We start from the raw sequence: 19,340 nt of genomic DNA on the forward strand, positions 1-19,340 counted from the left end.
CACTGAAATGCCAGCATCTTTTATCCCCCCAGGTACTTCATCACTGCAAACCTGACATTTCCCTTTTCTTGAGGTTCTTTGCCTTCCTTCAGATTCAAGCCAACCATGTCACATGACTTTTCTCAGGAAACAAGAAAATGTAGTATATCATAAATTTAAACTTTTCAAGTCTCCTCTACTGGAGTTTGGCTGCTCAGGACGGAGATGTTAAATAATCGTGCTAATCTTATTTGCCTCATGCCCAGCTCTTTTCTGTAATTCGCAATTCTTGCAAAGTGGAATCTGCCACTGACTAAAAGGCTTTTTCTGCAGACATTTTGATCTCCTTCCTGTCTGACCTTTCCCTGCCCTCCACTCCCACATCAGATTGTATGGGGTGGTTGCTGCGCAGCAGTGATCACATCAGCTGGAGTGGTAGGGTAGGTGCTAGGTATTTTGTTCTGCATCAATGTTTGTAAGAGTTTTATATGAAAATAGAGAATTCTCCATAAATTAAGATGCTGTGTGCTAAACTGCCTTCCATGTCCTAGCTTTTGACAGTCGCCAAAAGTCTTTTACCCTGCACCATCCTTGGCTTCATGACTAAAGCAAATGTCTATTGCTTTTGGCTTTTTAATTTGTTGCTATTAGAGAAGTCAGCAGAAGGCTCCAAATAAACCCTCTAGTTGTCCAAATAGGAAACCGAAGTGGTTTCTGGGCAGTTCTGTTGGGAGGCTTCTTCTGCTTTTGTGATCTGTGATCTGGTGTTTCTGTAGTCCTAGTCTGTGATTTGCAAAGATTTCATTCATGATGCTGGCAACTTGATGTGAACATGCTAGGGGAAGTCGGTATAGATTATCTTATTGGAAAGGCCAGATGGCAGCAAACTCGAGAGTTTTAAGTCCCGCTTTGCTCAAAGGTGCCTGAGGAATAGCAGCCTACTGACAGCTTGAAGTATGGTGTACTGGATAATTGGCTTCCTCATTTAGTAATTTGTCTGCTTTCTTTCCTCTTCCTCTGCTTCCTCTCTTCTTGTAAACTGATAGCCTCCTGCCTCTTCAATAGACTGATAGAGAATCCCCTGAGCAGTGGCTAAAGGGGCGGGGTGCGGGGAGTGTGGCCAGAGCCCCAGGTGGAGGGTCATTTGGAAAACTGACACAGAAAATAACTATCTTTCTTGCCCCCTTTTCCTCTGGTTATCTATTTTGATTTTTGTCTCTCTCTTTCATTTTTCCCTTATGTTTCATCACTATCTCTTGCCATTTTATCTCATATTTTTCTTTCTCTTTTGTGAATGAATTTCCCTATTTTGTCTCTCTCTTTCTACTGTTTCCACCCTTCCTTTTTTCTTTCTTTTATTCTCCCCATTCTGTGCCCTCTGCCTGTTTTGCTTTTGCAATTGAACTAGTTAAAATTCAATTCTTAAAAGGAAATTGCACCACATTTATTCAGGTTAAACTACCGTTTCCTTTTTTCCTTTTTTTCCCCCTCCGAGGAAGAAAAAAATTTAAAAACATATGTCCAGCTCATTCTGGCACCTTCATCCTCTCAAATGTGTTTGTCTTTACGTGTCGGAAGTCCCAGGACACATCTCCGCTTCATTGAAAGTGCAGATGCACCACTCAGAGCTTTTACCCTTGGACCTGGGGAATGATGTCTGGTTTCACTTAATAAGTCATTTTGTTCTCCAGGTGGAATTCCAATTATTCCATGGCAAACATAGGAACAGATTTGCCCTTGGTGCTGGAAGTTAGGTCAAATGTCTCAGCCTGCCTGCAATCTGGAGGGGTGACGTTGATGTTCACTAGTTCCTTAAGGTGTTGTCCCCAGGTGCTGGGCCATCCTGACAGCCAAGGCAGGAGTCTCTGCCTCATGGTAGACCCGTTGGCTCCTCAGCCACATACTGTTCCCTCTACCATCACAAGGCAGCCTGAGTGAACCCCACTGACAAGGAACCTGCTCAGACGTAAAGGGAACAGCTACTGCAGTCCACTACACTTCCCCACTTTGTGTCTTTAGTTATAGTTTACAGGTACCCCTAGGCCAGTGGCTCCCATTTTATTTTAGAGAGTAAAGGGCAGGCTCTGGAGTCAGGATGCTCAAGTTCGAATCCCAGTTCAACCAACTGTGTGACCTTAGGCAAATTACTCTCCCTTTCTGAACCTCAATTCCCATATAAGCTTCATGAGGAACTTTGTCCCTTTTGTTTATAACTGTATCCCCAGCAACAGACATACATGAAACATAGTAGGTGTTCAATAAATATACTCCAGGGATGACAGTAGTGGTTAAGAGCAAGGACTTTATGCCAGATTGCTTGTGTTCAAATTCCAGACTGCCACTTACTATGTGAACTGGGGCAAGTCACTTCATCTTCTATGCTTAATTTCTTTATATGGGAAAATAGAATCTGTATTAGTTTTCTAGGGTTGCCATAACAAATCACCACAAACCTGGAGGCTTAAAAACAACAGAAATTTATTCTCTCACAGCTACAGAGGGCGCAGGCCCAAAATCAAGATGTCGGAAAAGTGTGCTCCCTCCAAAGGCTCTGGGGGAGAATCGTCCCTTGCCTCTTCCAGCTTCTGGTGGCTATAGGCGGTCATTGGCTTGTGGCAGCATAACTCCAGTGTCTGCCTTGATTGTCACATGGACTTCTCTGTGTCTTTTCCTCTTCTGTCTCCTATAAAGACATTTGTCATTGGATTTAGGACCTGCCTGGATAATCCAAGATGATTTCATCTCTAGGTCCTTAACTTAGTTACATCCACAGATATCCTCTTTCCAGATAAGGTCCCATTCAGGGATTAGGACATGGATGTATCTTTTTAGGGGCCACCATTCAACCCATTACTGGTTTGTTGTGAGGATCCATTGAGTTAATTTCTGTAAAATGCTTAGGACAGTGCCTTGTGTGTAGTAAGAGGTAGATTAAGTGCTTTTTTAGATCTTACAATAATCCTGTCATAAAAGCTGAAACTGGTGTGTGTAAAGTACTACAGTGTCTGGCACACAGTAAGAGCTCAGGGAATGTTATTTTTTAATTTAGCAAATTTGTATTGAAGGCCTGTTGTGTGCCAGGTGCTTTGTTCTAGGTGCCGAGAACACAGTAATAATAAATAATACCTAATAAATAATGATAAAGAACACAAAAAAGGCTTTTCCCTTGATTATGCTTACATTCCAGTGTTTTTTATGAATATGTGTTGAGTATCCCTTATCCAAAATGCTTGGGACTAGAAGTGTTTTGGATTTCAGATTTTTTCAGATTTTAGAATATTTGCAGAACACGTACTGGTTGAGCATCCCTAATCTGAAAATCCAAAATGCTCCAAGGAGCATTTCCTATGCGTATCATGTCAGTAATCAAAATATCTCAGATTATCAATTTTAAAAACTTTTTTAAAAAAACCACAATTAAGGGCCAGCCCGTGGCTCACTTGGGAGAGAGTGCTGCTTGATAACACCAAGGCCACGGGTTTGGATCCCTATATAGGGATGGCTGGTTTGCTCACTTGGGAGAGTGTGGTGCTGACAACACCATGTCAAGGGTTAAGACCCCCTTACCGGTCATCTTTAAAAACAAAAACAAAAAACCCACAATTGAGCAGAGCAAAGATTTGTTTCCATATCTACTCTTAGAAAAGATAATAAAAATAACAAAATCTGGGGGAAAGAAGTTTCAGATTTTGGAGAATTTGGGATTTCCAGATAAGAGATGCTCCACCTGTACTGTCTCCTCCACCACCACCACCGACACAAGCCACGTAAGACCCAGGCACCCTGACAAGATGCTGAAGAATGAGTTTCCCATGGGGAAAGAGGTCAAAGAAAACAGCGCACAGTCAAAATCAAATTTCTGCTTATGGTTTCAAAGCCATGAAAGCACAATTTTAGTTTTAGCTAAACTGAGTTCAAAGGTTTGGAGTTTGGTTTTCTGGGGAGCATTTTTGGTTTTTTAATTTGTTAGGATCTGGTAGAGAAACAAAGGGCATCGGTCCTGTCTGAAAGTTGTCAGGTCTTGGACATTCAGCGGTACCCAGGCTGCTGGGGGGCAGGGTGCGGGCAGAGCTGTTGGAATAAGGCCGAGATGCCTGTGGGCAGTGGGCCACCGGGTGCATTAACTTCAGAGAGCAGCATTGCTGGTCCCCGTTGCCGTGACAACAGCAGACCGTGCCAGGAGACTCAGAGAAGGAATTAAATGGAAGGAAATTGCCGGTGCCCTCAGAAGAAAAAAGAAATTCAAGCAAGCTTCTCCGGAATCTGTGGATTTCTCTCTGACCTCCACTCTCATGCTGAACATGTGAGCGAGCAACACTCCTGGATATGGGGGTGGGGGCACCTGCCCTGCCCACAGGATGTCCCTCAGAGAAGGAAGATCGATTGCACCGGTCGCAGTCGCGGAGCTTCCCTGGCTTTCCCCCAAGCCTGTGCTCCGCGGTGGCGGTGATGGCCTGCTCTGTCTCCCGGCTCACCTCACATCTGTCGAATTTGTCCTGATGGGACACGGTGACCTGGAATCTCCCACAGAGCTCTGTTTCGGAATAGACTGTATAGAAAATAAACCTGTGGGATAAATAAAGCACGGGGCAGGAAGTAATGGTTTTCAAAAGTTACCAGGAAAGCCCCGGCTGAGGTCAGGTTCAGAAATCGCGCGCTCTGGGAGGCCCTCGGTGCTGACATCTCCGCAGTGTCTCAGCAGAGACCTCCAAGCGGCCCAGCTGCTTTTGGACTTTGCCCAGCGCTCCGTGTGCCACCAGGCAGAAGAGCCCTGACCTACTTTTGTTTCTTTTTCTTTTTTGCAAAGAAACTTTTGCTGCTTGTTGTGAGGCCTCCAACAGGGCAGTGAACTTGTAGACGTAGTTTTTGTTTTTTTTCTTCTCACTTCTTAAGATGTCAGCTTCCGCGTCTGCCTGGCGGAGATGAACCTGAACCTGTCCGCAAACAGGCGGCCAGGAGTAGGACCAAGGCGGGAGCCTGGGGCGGAGGCCGCCTCCTTCCTCTCGGCCCCTCCACTTGGGCTGCACCCCAGGGCACCATGAGTCTGTGTGTAGGACTCTGCCCTGCCGAGAAAGAGAGAAAATGGGTTTTTGAGGGGTTGAAGCAGCGGGCAGCATGCTATGCAGCCTCCTGGCAATTGGGTCATGTGTCGTCACGCCCTCGCTGCAAACGCACCAGGGGCGGAGGGTAACACGCAGACTCTGCCAGGGTCTTCAAGAACCCACCTGACCTGGTTCCTGCGGACCTCTCCGACCTTGTGCATCAGCGCCCTGCCTCTGTCATGCCATTCTCGCCACGCACATGCTCGTTCTGTTCCTCACGTTCTCCAAGCTAATTTCCTCCCGTCTTTGCACATGGCCCCTTACCTCTGCTTGAGAAACTCTGTCCCCAGATCCCTGTGGGGCGACTCCTTCTCTGTCTTGCACTCAGATGTCACTTACTCAGACAGACCTACGCTACCACCTTTTCCAAAATGGCCTTGCCCCCCACGAGTCACGGTGGATCACAGCCCGCTGCTTCCTTTCCCGCGTGGCCCTCAGCACTGTCTGAGTCGTCTTACTCACTTATTTGTTTACTCCTGGATCATTATTGCCCCACACACCCAGAATGTAAGCTCCATGGAAACAGTGAGTCTCATCCTTGCTCACCACTGTTATTCCAACTTCTAAAATAGTGCCTCGCATATAGTTGGTACCCAGTAAATATCTGTTGGGTGGATGACTGCTTACCAAAAGGGCGGGTTTTCTAAAATGTTACCCAGGAGAAGAAAGATGGAAAATCCTCAAGGAACGGGTTTGCCTTGACTCAATAAAACTGCTTTTTAAAAATGCAGACTGTCAGAGATGCTTTTGATCAAGAACTCACGAAATGCGATCTGATATCATCGTTTTGGGTTGGAGTGTACTTGTTAAGACAGTTTCTGCGGAAAGAAACAGAAAACCTAATTAAAAGTAGGTTAAATATTTAGGACATTTGTATTAGTCCGTTTTTGTTGCTTATAACAAAATACCTGAGGCTGGGTGATTTATAAAGATAAACAAAATTTATTGCTTACAGTTTCTGAGGCTGGGAAGTCCAAAGTCCATCTGGTGGTGGCGAGTGACCCAGGGGTCTCCCATTGCAAGATGGTGGAAGCAGAGACAGAATTAGACAGACTCTCCTCTTCTTTTAAAGCCTTCAGAACCACGCCCCTGAGCACCATTTTTGATCTATTCACTACAGCATGGTCCTACAAATTAATCACCTCTTTAAAGCTCCACGTTTCATTTACCATAATAGGATTTCCCACCCTCTTAACAGTCACAGTGGGGGCTAAGTTTCTAATACATAAAGCTTGGGGGACACAATTAAGCTTCAGTGAGTTTTGGAGGGACATAATTCAATCCACTACAACATTCAATAGATCACTTAAAAATTCCTAGGATCGGGCTGTTTTGGTGTTGGGCTAATTCAGTGGCCAATGATAGTATCAACGACTCAAATTCTTTCTATTTTTCCATTCTGCCATTCTTGGTCTACAGCTTTTCCCCTTAGGTTTGTCCTGTCATGTCACAGGATGGCTGCAGTAGCCAAGGGTATCCTCTTAACAGTCAATCTAAAGGACAGGAAAAAGGAATGACCTTGTCTCTTTTTATTTTTAGAGGCAAAATGAGTTTCTCAGCAGACTTTCTCTTGTCTCTTTGGCCAGAATTGCAGCACATGTTTACTTCTAAAACAGTCACCGGTAAGAGGAATCCTACTGTATTTGGCTATGACTAATGAAAATTTGTGCCCTGGGATGAGACAGGGGTCTAGCTTCTCCTGATGCACCTGGCTTCCACATACGGGCTGTTGGGTTGACATCTAAAGCACAAATCACTAAATCAGCAAGTGAGACTTGGAGACATCCTTAGATACCTGATTAAGTAAACTTTAGGGCCAAGTTAACAAAAGCATAAGTAAAGGACAATAAGAAAGTGGAGAAAAAGGGGATAAAAACAGAAGTAGAAGGGAGAAGAGGAAGTATGAAGTATACTCTTATGTGGTTTATGGTGATGGTATTTCACCTAAAAGAATTAAGTCTCACATAGCTTCTTCACCCTGCTGCTCCACTTGTCCTTTATTTGTCCTTTATCTATCTGGGGAGTTTTATTAAGCTCAACTAATACTCACTGAGCATCTACTGTATACCAGATTCTGGTCCAGAATTCCTTTTTCCCAAGCAACGTTTCGCTTGATCATGACTTGTTGTTCATTCTCAAAGATTTCCCAAAATAGAGATGCTCTCAGTAACCTAATAGGGAAACTTTTTGTCTAGGGTTTATCCAGGAGAAGATTAGTCCTCTGGGTCTCAGAATATGATTTATTTGGAGACCAACCTTTGACAATCTATGGCCTGACCAAATGTATTTTCTCAGGATGTCACAAAAGGTACCTTAGATTTCTGTATTTCACACGAATGAAGTATTCTCATCTCTGGTTTCTTTGGTGCTATTTTCATGACACGTTTATTTAGTAAAAAAAATATATAACCACATTATCTCCCATCTGCTAAAATATGTTTGGTATCAAGATAGCACTCCACCTGTGCAGTTATCATCATCTCTAGTCCTCTGTCCCTGAGTAAATACTACTTCTCATATTTTGCTTTAACCAAATTCTATAGGAGTTAGCCAGCTCCCTCTTATCTCAGATTGTTGCATTTCCAGAACATTCTATAGTTATTAATGAGAACTACAAGTGAAAAAGGGGGGAACTGGGCCAGTCCAAGGCCACCTGGAGAACTGTCCTGCACATAGGACTATAATGGACTGTGCCACTCTTACAAACCTGATAACATCTTTGTAGTTGATTTTGTTTTGTTTTTATTTTTTTAATTATGAAATATTTCAGCCATACAAATAATATAACAGACATTTCTTTACTCACTGCTTAGATGAACAAATGCATTAACATTTTGTCATTTTCACTTCAGATCATTATTTTTTTAAGACATGAAACATTACAGCTAAAATCCTTCCACTCCCTCCCCAGGAAAAAAACATTAACTGAACATTGATGTGTGACATTATACTGTTTATTATATTTGATTGTTCACAGAACAATATGTAATAATATTTATATTTTTATTTTGTTTTATTTTATCGATATACAATGTGGTTGATTTTCGTGTCCCTTTACAGAATCCCCCCCCATCAACGTCATATCTGTTTGCTTGTCTTAACAAGTTCAAAGAATTGTGATTGTTGTGTCTTCTTTCCTGCCCCCCTAATATTTGTATTTTAACAATTTAAGTGGTATTATTCTGTATATATGCTTGTGAAACATGCTTTTCTTTTGACATTTTGTTTCGCAGATTCATGTTGATTCAGTAGACCCATTTCATTTTAGCTGCTGCTGGTAATGCACGATAGGAATATAGCAGAGTTTGTTTCTTCACTACTGATGGCTATTTTGGCCTTTTCCAATTTTTTACAATTATTAACAATGCCAAAATGAATATCCTTATACACATTTCCTTGTGTTCATATATGAAATTTTCTTTGTTATATATACAGAAGTAGAATCGGTGGGTCATAAAGTATGTGCATTTTAAAACTAACTAGAGATTAAGAAATGAATTAACAGCACCATTAGCAATGTAGAAGAGCTGTTATTTCTTAACATTCTCGCAAACACTTAATATTTAAAATATTTTTTTCCCATCTGATAAGTATGAAAATATCTAATTTTTAAATGTTTACATTTGCCAGATTGTTAGGAGGTTGCGCATCTTTTCATTTGTTTATTGAACATTTTGGTTTTCTTTTCGGTGAATTGCCAGTTTATATCCTTTGTCCATTTCTGTATTAGGGGCCGGAGAGTGTGGTGCTGATAACACCAAGGCCCCGGGTTCAGATCCCATATAGGGATGGCCGGTCCGCTCACTGGCTGAGCGTGGTGCTGACATTTCTGTATTAGGTTTCGTAGGTGTTTAGTGCTACTGATTTTTAGGCATTCTTTAGTACATATGGACAGTAATCTCCTATCAGATCTGTGTGTTCCAAATGTCTTCTCCCTGTTGGTTGCGTATCTTTTATATTTCAATTCTTTTATCATATAAAGAGTTTTAAAATTTTTGTCACCAAATTCATAAATTATTCTATACTTTGTGCTTTTTGTAACTTGTTTAAAAAATCCTTTTCTACCACAATATTTTTAAAGAGCTCTTTTTTTTTACTTCTGGAGGTAAAGTATTGCTGTTTTTTCACATTTAGATTTTTCATTCATTTAGAATTAATTTTGATATAGTATGAGGCGGGAATCGAGTTTTTATTTTTCCATGTGGATGGCCAGTTGTCCTGGCCCCATGTTTTGAACCATTTCACCTTTATTATGCATCCTTAATAGGTGCTAGGCAGTAACTTTGATCTATCTGGAAATAGGGATGAAGGAAATAGATTTGGGGAGTTTTTTGTTGTTTTTTTTTTGTGTGTGTGTGTGCAGCTGGCCGGTACGGGGATCCAAACCCTTGACCTTGGTGTTATGACACCACCCGTTAACCAACTGAGCTAATTGGCCAGCCTGGATTTGTTTTATTCTAAGAGGCTCAACACTACAGTAGTTCTTCCCATACTCTGTGCTAGTATTTCCAAACTGCTGGGTAGCTATGAAACACTAGAAGAATGTGTCAAAAACACAGATTTTTAGAACCCACTTCAGATCACTAAATCAGAATCTATGAGGGAGGGAGTCCAGGAATCTGTGGGGGGTTTTGTTGTTGTTGTTTTGTTTTTTTCTTTTTCGTGACCTGTAAGGGGATCGCAACCCTTGGCTTGGTGTCGCTGCACCACGCTCAGCCAGTGAGCGCACCGGCCATCCCCATATAGGATCCGAACCCGCGGCAGGAGCACCTCTGCGCTCCCAGCGCCTCACTCTCCCGAGTGAGCCACGGGGTCAGCCCCAGGAATCTGTATTTTTAACAAACATCACAGGTGAGTTTGATGCAAGTAACTTATAGACCACACTGATAAACCTTGCCCTTAATAGCAGAAGTATAGTTTTCCCTTCTCCATACTTTATATCTTCCAGGGGACACAGCTTAAAATATTACACTCTCTCTCTCTTTTACATACACACATTCTTACACTTGTATATATTAAAGGACCCCAACCCACTCCTTTAATATCGAGAATCCCAATCCTCAATCTTCTGTGATTGTAGTGGACACTTTAATTCTCCGAAGGGTACCAGATAATATTTGTTAGACTGCTAGAAAGAATCACAGGGAGTCCAGAGAACCTAAAGATCCATAGTACATACCGGTTGTCTGCTCAATTTTACCGTGATGCATATTTCATGCTCTTGACTCCTCTGTGCTATTTGGCTGTTTGATCCAGAATTAATGTTGTTCACTCTGGTTGGAGATCCAGAAGGAGTTTTACAATTTAGAAAACAAGTTAGGTAGTAATAACTTGCCCACAGGCACCCACCCTTGGTGGTGTTTTCCATTGCTGCTGTGAGCAGACACTTTCCAGGGGAGGGCCTGGGTGGCCTATGATCTAAGCCCTTTCTCGGGATGCCTAGACTCCTTGGCACCATAGGGCTGAAGTAGCCTTTCATGTTTTAGAAGCGAGGAGATTGAGTTTCTCATACTCGCATGTATGTGTGTGGACAGGGCAGTATAGATGAGCTGCTCGTGGTAATAAAGGATTGTCTGCTCATTTAGAATGTTAAAGAGGCCAGAGAAGGAATGTTTTTTAATGCAAGAGCGTGTGAGCCCCATATCCTGGGACAGAATGTAAAACTAGATGAAAACTCAAAAGCTTTACCTGGAATATTTATTTTTTGACTTGTATGAGAGGCACTATTTTCTTTTTCACTTTGAAGTACGCTGTTAGTTAAATTGCATGGTGGTTCTGATTGTCAGGATAACATGTCAAATATATGCAGATCATTAGGAAACATCTATTCTCCATGTTGCTCTATTTTCAGGCAGAGTCCAGACCCCAAAACGAGAACAATGGGAAATCTAGCCTTTGGATAAATACCTCTCAATATAATTTCTAGAAACCAAATGCTATCACAGAGCTTTTCCTTTGACATTAGATGGGAAATCTGATCCTTTCCATTGATGAGGAGGATTGCCCTGTCTTTTAATAGGTTTCTGGGGAAAATTAAATTTCTGATTTTTTTCTTTGTTTTGAATATTATTGACTCAGATAAGTAGGTTAAGAGTGTCAAAGAGTGACTCGTGAACAAATACGCTGTTGGGAAACCAGTAGGAAATCCTGGAAAAAGGTAATCTTTCTAACAGGTGCATTTCTCTCTGACTTATCTCTCTGGGTCTCTCTTGGGAAATGCTATGCTGTGTGTTTGCCTGGTGTTGACAACACTGAGTCCACCTCTCTAGCCACAGATAAAATAGAGTTGTTCATTAGTAACCTCTTGGACTTTGCACGGGCACCTGCTTATGCAATTTAGTGATCCCTGGTGGCCGGAAATCCTTGGAGGCGTGGACTGTCTTCACATCCGCAACACAAATACAGAGTGCCTGGCTCAGGTCACCTGTACTCACAATTTTCCAATGCTGAGGTAGGTTTTAAAGTGGTTACAGTACATATTACCTACAGTTATATGTACAGAGCGATCATTGAGGACAGGATTGGAAAGCCAGGTATATTAATGGTATTAATGAAGTCTGCAAGACTTGGTTATGATCTGTATTTATTTTATTTTATTTTATTTTATGTGGCTGGTGGGTATGGGGATCTGAACCTGTGAACTTGGTGTTGTAAGGCTGTGCTCTAACCAGGAGAGCTAACCAGCCAGCCCTATGATCTGTATTTATCTTTAAAGTAGATAACAGCATTAGGAAGAGGCAGACCAAGATTTGAACTTAGCTATGAGTGATACCAAAGCCTATATTCTTGTCACTAAATTGTATTGCTCCCTTTGGGATTGTAGGAAAATCCCTTATAATTCATCATTAAAAGGATCAACTAACCATATCACCCAGAGAAAATACCATTATTATACAGAACTTTTGCTACATATGTAAAGGGTTAAAATTTTACACAGGATGTTAATGTAGAATTGTTGAAAGCAATGACCACAAGGTGCCTGTCAATAATCAGATAACAGTGTTCCATGAATCTGTTCCAACAGATTTTGTTCCTGTTGATAGCTACGCAGTTAATCAGTTCTTATCTGCATTAAAGACAGCAAAATATATCCTTTCCCCCTCTTCGGGGACATGTGGAGTAAGAAAAGGGAAGCCAAGAATAGGTGGGCTACATTTGGATCCAGCTATGTTCACACAGTGTGGACAGAGTGGATTTTCCCTGTTAGCATACATGCATGTTCTTTTAACTCTCGTATTAAACAAAAAAATCTTTCCTTGACCCACACTCCCTGCAGCCACTGCCCGTTTCCTTTCCCCCTTCAGTGTAAGTTCTCCATGTCGCATCTTGACTCCCCCCCTCCTTTGGTTTTCCCCTCACCCGCTCCTCGTGGGCTTCCGCCCCTCACTCACTGGTGCCCTCTTGCACTGCTCAGTCTGACGGTGTTCTCTGTCTGCGTTTCCCTCTACTCACCATTTCTTCTTGCAGCACTTTCTTTCTTAGGATTGTCCCATAGCTTACTGGATACCTCTTTGCTTTTTCTGTTTCCATCTTCACTTCCTCAAGTAAACTTATGTAATCCCATTTGGTAACATACCATATATACACCGAAGACTCCAAATCTATACCTTCAGCTCTAACCTCTGCCTTGAACTCCAGAGTCAAATATCCAGCCACAAACTTAACATTTCTTTTTAAATATCTAATAGACAAACTTAGTATGTTTGTAAGACTTAATATGTCTTAATATATCCCACCTCCAACTTCTTCCTGAATTTTTTCCAACTTATTAAAAGACACTATTATCTACCCAAGTGCTTGGTCTGTACACCTAGGAGTTATAATAGAGTTTTCTCTTTCTTTTACTCACCACACCTAATCCTTTAGTAAATCCTGTTGACTTTACTTTCACACTTGAATCTGTCCACTTCTTTCCATTTCTTGCTCCCACCCTAATACAAGCCACCACCAACCCTCTCCTGGACCATTGCAGTAGCCTCGTAACTTGTTTCCTTGCTTCCACCATTGATCCCTGCTAAAATTCTTTCCCCCCACATAGCAGTCAGAATTATCTCTTTGAGAAATAAGTTCTTGTCACTCCCTCATTTAAAAATTTCCAATGGATCACTTCCAGTAATGTTTAACTCCTATCAGACCAACCCTCACTTAGATAACAACTATCAACTCTGGAAAAAATAGACAGACAACTACCAGAAGGGACTGGAGAGTGATCAAAAGCAGACACAATTGAAAGGGAGTCTACACTTGAAAAATGGGATAGAACGAACAGGAGGTGCCCAAAATTCTAAGTACAACTCTGCCTAAAATTACGGCTGATTTCTGAATTACGCATGCATGGGGTAGTCTTCAAGCAGGCCAGAATAAGACTTACAGAACTCAACAAAACTATCAGCTGCCACCCACTGCAGCAGAAACAGAACTTGGAGTTTAAAGTTACTAAAATAGAACTCAGTCAAGTCAAACTGCTGAAATAATAAGATGATAATAATAAACACAATTAGGAGAAATATTACAGATTCAGAAGCTCTACAACATTTCATTCTCACTATTCAGGATATAATCCAAAATTATGAGGCATGTGAAGAAACAGGATAATGTGACTTAACTCAAGCAAAGGCAGCCTTTGGATACCTACTACTAGATGACCCATTTGTTGGATTTACTAGAAAATGATTTAAAAAAATAATAAATAGCTGTTATAATATTCAAGTACATAAAATAAAATATTCTAACAAAGAATGAATAAGTGGAAATTTCAGCAGAGAAAGAAGAACTATCAAAATTATCAAATGGATATTCTGGAACTGAAAAATACAGTATCTGAAAAAATTCACTGGATGAGCTTAAAAAAAGAATGGAGATAACATGAGAGTCTGTAAACTTGAAGACAGGTCAACAGAAATCACTCAAACAGAAGAGTAGAGAGGAAAAAGATTTTTAAGAAGCAGCAGAGCCTCATGGACCTGTGAACAATATTAAAAGATCTTACACACATTTAATTGGAGTTCTAGAAGTAGAGGAAAGAGAAAAAGGGCCAGAGAAAATATTTGAGGAAATAATGGCTCATATATAGTGAAAATCACACATTTAATAATTTATGAAATCCAGTGATCCCCAAGTAGAATAAATACAAAGAAAACTGTACTCAGAAAAAGCATAATTGATCTCCAGAAAACCAAAGATAAAGAGTAAATCTTGAAGGCAGCCAGCGAGAAATAATAGGAATGCCTGTGGACTTTGTAATCACCAAACACTTGAAAACAGTGCAATAGTAACTTCAGTCATCCCTCAGTATTGATGGGGATTAGTTCCAGGACACCCCTCAGATATAAAAATTCATAGATGCTCAAGTCCCTTGTATAAAATGGCATAGTAGTTGCATATAACCTGTGTACATTCTCCCACCTAGTTTAAATCATCTCCAGATTAATCATAATATGTAATACAATGTAAATGCTATGTAAATAGTTGTTATACTGTATTTTTTAAGTTTTTTTAATGTTTGGGGTGTTTTAAAAATATTTTTTGTCCATGGTTGGTTGAATCCTCAGATGAAGAGCCTTCAGATATGGAGGGTCAACTGTACTGAAAGAAAATTAAAATCTATCAACCCAGAATCCTATATGCATCAAAAATACCCTTTAAGAATGTGTGTGGGGGGGTGATATTTGGAGGGGATATTTTCAGATAAGCAAGAAAGAAGAGAAGTCACTTGCAGCTACATTACAAGAAATGTTAAAGAAGTTCTTCAGGCTGAAGGGTAATGATACCACAGGGAAATCTGGATCTGCAGGAAAAGACGAAGAGCACTGGATATGGCAAATATATATATAAATACAAAAGGCTATTTTTCCTTCTCATTTATGTGATTGCTTGAAGGAAAATTATAACATTGTGCTGTGGGGTTTATTAACATTTAACGTTTATAAAAACTATAGTATAAAGAATGGGGTTGGAGAAAATGGACCCATACAGCTGCAAGGTTCTTAAATTTATGTGAAAAGGTATAATATTAACTCTAAGTAGACTGTGAAACTTTAAGGATGTATATTGTAATCTCTAGAGCAACTTCTAAAACAAAAATACGTAAGAGGTATAGATAAAAATTTAATAGATAAATTACAATGGAATTCTAAAAAATGTTTAATTAACCCAACAGAAGGCAGGAAAAGAGAAACAAAAACAGGGAGGATAGGTGGAAAGCAATATAATAAAATATTAAACCTAAATCCAACCATATATATAATTATATTAAATGTAAATGGAATAAGCATTCTAATTAAAAGCAGAGATTGAAAAAATTGATAAAAATTTTGGTGTGGTGCTGATAACAAGGCCTTGGGTTTGGGTTCCCTATACAAGGGTGGCTGGTTAGCTCACTTGGGAGAGCGTGGTGCTGACAACACCAAGTCAAGGGTTAAGATCTCCTTACCAGTCATCTTTAAAAAATAATTAATTAATTAATTAATATAAAGACACAAACAAATTCAAAGTAAATGGATAAATAAAGATATACAAACAGTAAGCATAGATGGCTGGATTGGCTATATTACTATATGGTAGGGGTTATTTCTGAGTTTTTTCTTTGGCAGCTGGCCAGTAAAGAGATCCAAACTTTTAACCTTGGAGTTATAACACCACACTCTAACCAACTGAGCTAACTAGCCAGCCTAAAAGTAGATTTTAAAATAAAGTGATCAAGGGAGACATACCATAGTGATAAAATGGTCAGTTCATAACTGAGCAATCATAAATGTTCATACTCCTAATAACAAGGCTTCAAAATACATGAAGCAAAAATTGACAGAATTAAAGGGAGAAATAGACATAACCACAGTCGTGATTAGAAAACTGAACAGTGCTTTCTCAGAAATTGACAGAACTAGACAAATATATAAGTAAAATCATAGAAGGTATGGATAACACTATCAACCATTTTGATCTGATGTTTATGCAACATGATGTAACAGCTTCAAAATACAAATTTTTAAAACTACATATGGTACATATATGGGCCATAAGACAAATCTCAATAATTTTATAAGAACTAAAGCTATACAGAGTATGTTTTCTGATTACAGTGGAATAGAATTAAAAATTAAAATCAGTAAGATATCTAGAAAAACACCAACTATTTGAAAAACAACCCATTTCTTTTTGCCTCCTTAACATTTGAGTCTCAGCTTAAATTTTACTACCTTACTGAGGCCTTTTGTGACTGCCAATTTCAGGTAAACTTTCTAGCAAAGTCCTACTATATCACTCTGCTTTACTTTTGTTGTAGCACTATTCACATTAGCAGATATTTTTTGTTTAGCCATTGGTTTAACTCACTACCTTGTAAATCAGAGAGGGTAGGGACCTTGTCCTGATTCATCAGTGCTGGAATGGTGGCTGAAACACAGTGAATGCTCAATAAGATTTGCTAATGGATGAAGAGTGAATGTGAGTCCTTCACAACCCATCATAAGCCCTTCTAGATGCTGTTGATAATGATGATAACATCACCAATAATAATAATGAAAATAACATCCTACAGGTGTTACTATTGCTGAGGCATTTTAAATGTCTTACCTCACTCAATCCTCACAACTCCCTGTTATCCCCATTTTACAGAGGGAAAGATTGAGACACGAAGGGGGTAAGTATTGTAACCAATGTCACTTTGCTAGTAAACAGTGAGTCAGGATTGAAACTCAAATTATCTAATCCCAGATTAACCATAGACAATTTGTGATGAGAGAGAGGAAGGCTGGTGGTTGTGTATGCACATTTGTAAATGAGGCAGCATCAGCTCTGTCTCATCTTAGAATCAAGGCTCCAGCCCTCTGCCTTGAAGCCACAAATGACTTTCAACTAAAGATGTGGAAGAATCTTCTCAATGTTAAAGTCAGTTTTGTGTTTGTGTGTATCCAGTCCTGATAATGGTAGCATTTTAAACCAGTGGAAAAAGGATAGATTAATCAATAAATGGTGTTGACGTAACAGACTAATGTTTGGAAAAATAAAATTAGATTTTTACTTTACATAATAAATCTAAACAAATTCTAAAAGAATTAAAGATTTAAATTTAAGACATAAAACCATACACAAAGATATTAGGAAAAAATGTAGGTGAATATTTAAGCTTGGATGGGGCAGCCTGTTTAAGTGTGATAGCATGTTGCAGTTGAACCTGAGCTGGGATTGAGATGTGGGTGCCCTTTGGTGATCTGGTGGGCCAGTGCAGATGGTGCGGCATAGGATCTAGAGGTTTGGGAAGTAATCCCCTCACCTGTCTGTGATTCAGCCCTTTCTCATTGCCTTTTGCAGCTGTTCCAGCCTTCTTCAGCAGATGACTCATCCCAATGTCCAGAGGAAAAAGAGACCAGGGGTTTGAAACCATAAAATGATAAATCTCATCACTCATCCTTCTTCTCCTGGGTTTCAGAGAAAATAGTGTTCATCTTCTTGACCTAACCCAATCCCTCTACAAGCTCTTTAAACTTTATTAATTTACAGTGAGAAATATTACTACAAAACACGCAGGAATGCTCATATTAGCTCTTCAATGGACTCTCTCCTTGAAAGACAGTAACATGGTAAATGCTAACTGAAGGTTTCCTTGTGGGAAAGGACCTACCTTTGCAGGGGTGTGAATTGGATGATCTTAATGGCCGGGGCATGGAGTGTGACAGGGTGAAGATCCAGGGCTGCTACAGGGGGTACATCCACCAGGACCCCTTTCCTGAAAGATTCCAGATCTAGAGAAATTTACTGGCTGGGGTTATCTATTAAAAGTGAAAAATAATTGGTTTGTTTGTCTTCAACTAAATTAATATATGTTCATTGTTGATCAATTAAAAAGATAAGAAAAATCAATATAAACAAGACCCATAAATCTTTCTTTCAAAATATGCCACTGCAAACACCTTGTATGTCCTTTCAAGCCTTTTTTTCTGTATTTCTGTTCATCTGCTTAATGCCCCTGTTTCCTTAACACCCAGAAAGACTATTACTGTTATGCAAAATCACTCTGGATAAGCTGTCCATACTGTTTCTCTCTTTAGCAAAGTCCAGCTTACTACTGCATCGTCTCCAACCATAAGAGATGAGAAAAGAGAAGACCTCTCTAACTGTAACTGTTTCACTCTCTCACTCCTACTTTTCCAAATTACTACTTTTTAAGAACCTTTCTTATTGTACAAAACAAAAAACCAGAAACAGAAAACCTCACAAAGCAAATATATAGTTTAATGAATTATTCTGAGACAGACACCACCCAGGTTAACAAATATAACTGAGCTGCCTACTCACAAATGTCTTCCCCACGCCCAGCACTGTCCGATCACACTCCCTCCTTCCCCCAAGAATACCCACTCTCCTGACTTTATACTAATCATTTCCTCCTATTTTTAAAATAGTTTTATCACCCAGGTGTGCATCCCTAGACACTATAGTTTAGTCTTTCCCACTTAAAAAAAAATCTTTTTCAGGTGATAAACTCGGGTTGGAAAAAAACAAAAACTTCTAAGACTCGAGTCTACAGATTTCTTGCCATTCTTTTCCTTACAATTTATCTGTTGAAAAACTTGAGGTACTTGACCTGTAGAGTTTCTCACAGTCTGGATTTGGTCAGGTGCAATCTCATGGTGCATTACAACATGCTCATCTATCCTTTGTATATCCTGCAAATTGGCAATCGATTTAGAGGTTTGATCAGACTTATTCCCGATCCCTTTGGCAAGTCTATAATAGGTATCATATTCCTTCACCAGGAGGCACATAATGTCTGATTGTCTCCTTTTTGTAATGTTAATAGCTGTTGATGCACATTTTGTAGATCTTAATTCATTGGGATTATAGATCGATGACATTCTAATTCCTTTTTTTTTTTCCCATTTATTCAGTGGAATACTTTTATTATAAAGAGGGGCTTTACTTCATCTACTATTTGCTTACAAAGTGGCACAGTTCATATAGGAAGAACAGGAGAAATTCTTTCGCTTCATTTATCAAGTTTTTAAGATAATGAATCAACTCCCTGTCTTCATCAGGAGGTAACTTTTATTTATTTATTTTTTTATTATTTTTTTTATTTTTATTTTTTAAAAAGATGACCGGTAAGGGGATCTTAACCCTTGACTTGGTGTTGTCAGCACCACGCTCACCCAGTGAGCAAACCGGCCATCCCTATATGGGATCCGAACCCGTGGCCTTGGTGTTATCAGCACCGTACTCTCCCGAGTGAGCCACAGGCCGGCCCAGGAGGTAACTTTT

General features: G+C 39.9%; 1 long non-coding RNA gene across 1 annotated transcript in view; it reads left to right on the forward strand.

Moving 5' to 3' along the window:
- LOC134367132 (uncharacterized) overlaps positions 1–17,841 on the forward strand; it is a 72,145-nt gene extending 54,304 nt beyond the window's left edge. The window contains exon 3 of the long non-coding RNA XR_010022383.1: positions 17,394–17,841. This is a non-coding gene — a long non-coding RNA (uncharacterized LOC134367132). The remainder of the gene's footprint in view (positions 1–17,393) is intronic.
- The last annotated feature ends 1,499 nt before the right edge of the window (positions 17,842–19,340 follow it).

This window comes from Cynocephalus volans, chromosome 2, assembly GCF_027409185.1.
Source record: "Cynocephalus volans isolate mCynVol1 chromosome 2, mCynVol1.pri, whole genome shotgun sequence".
NCBI classification, from domain to species: domain Eukaryota; kingdom Metazoa; phylum Chordata; class Mammalia; order Dermoptera; family Cynocephalidae; genus Cynocephalus; species Cynocephalus volans.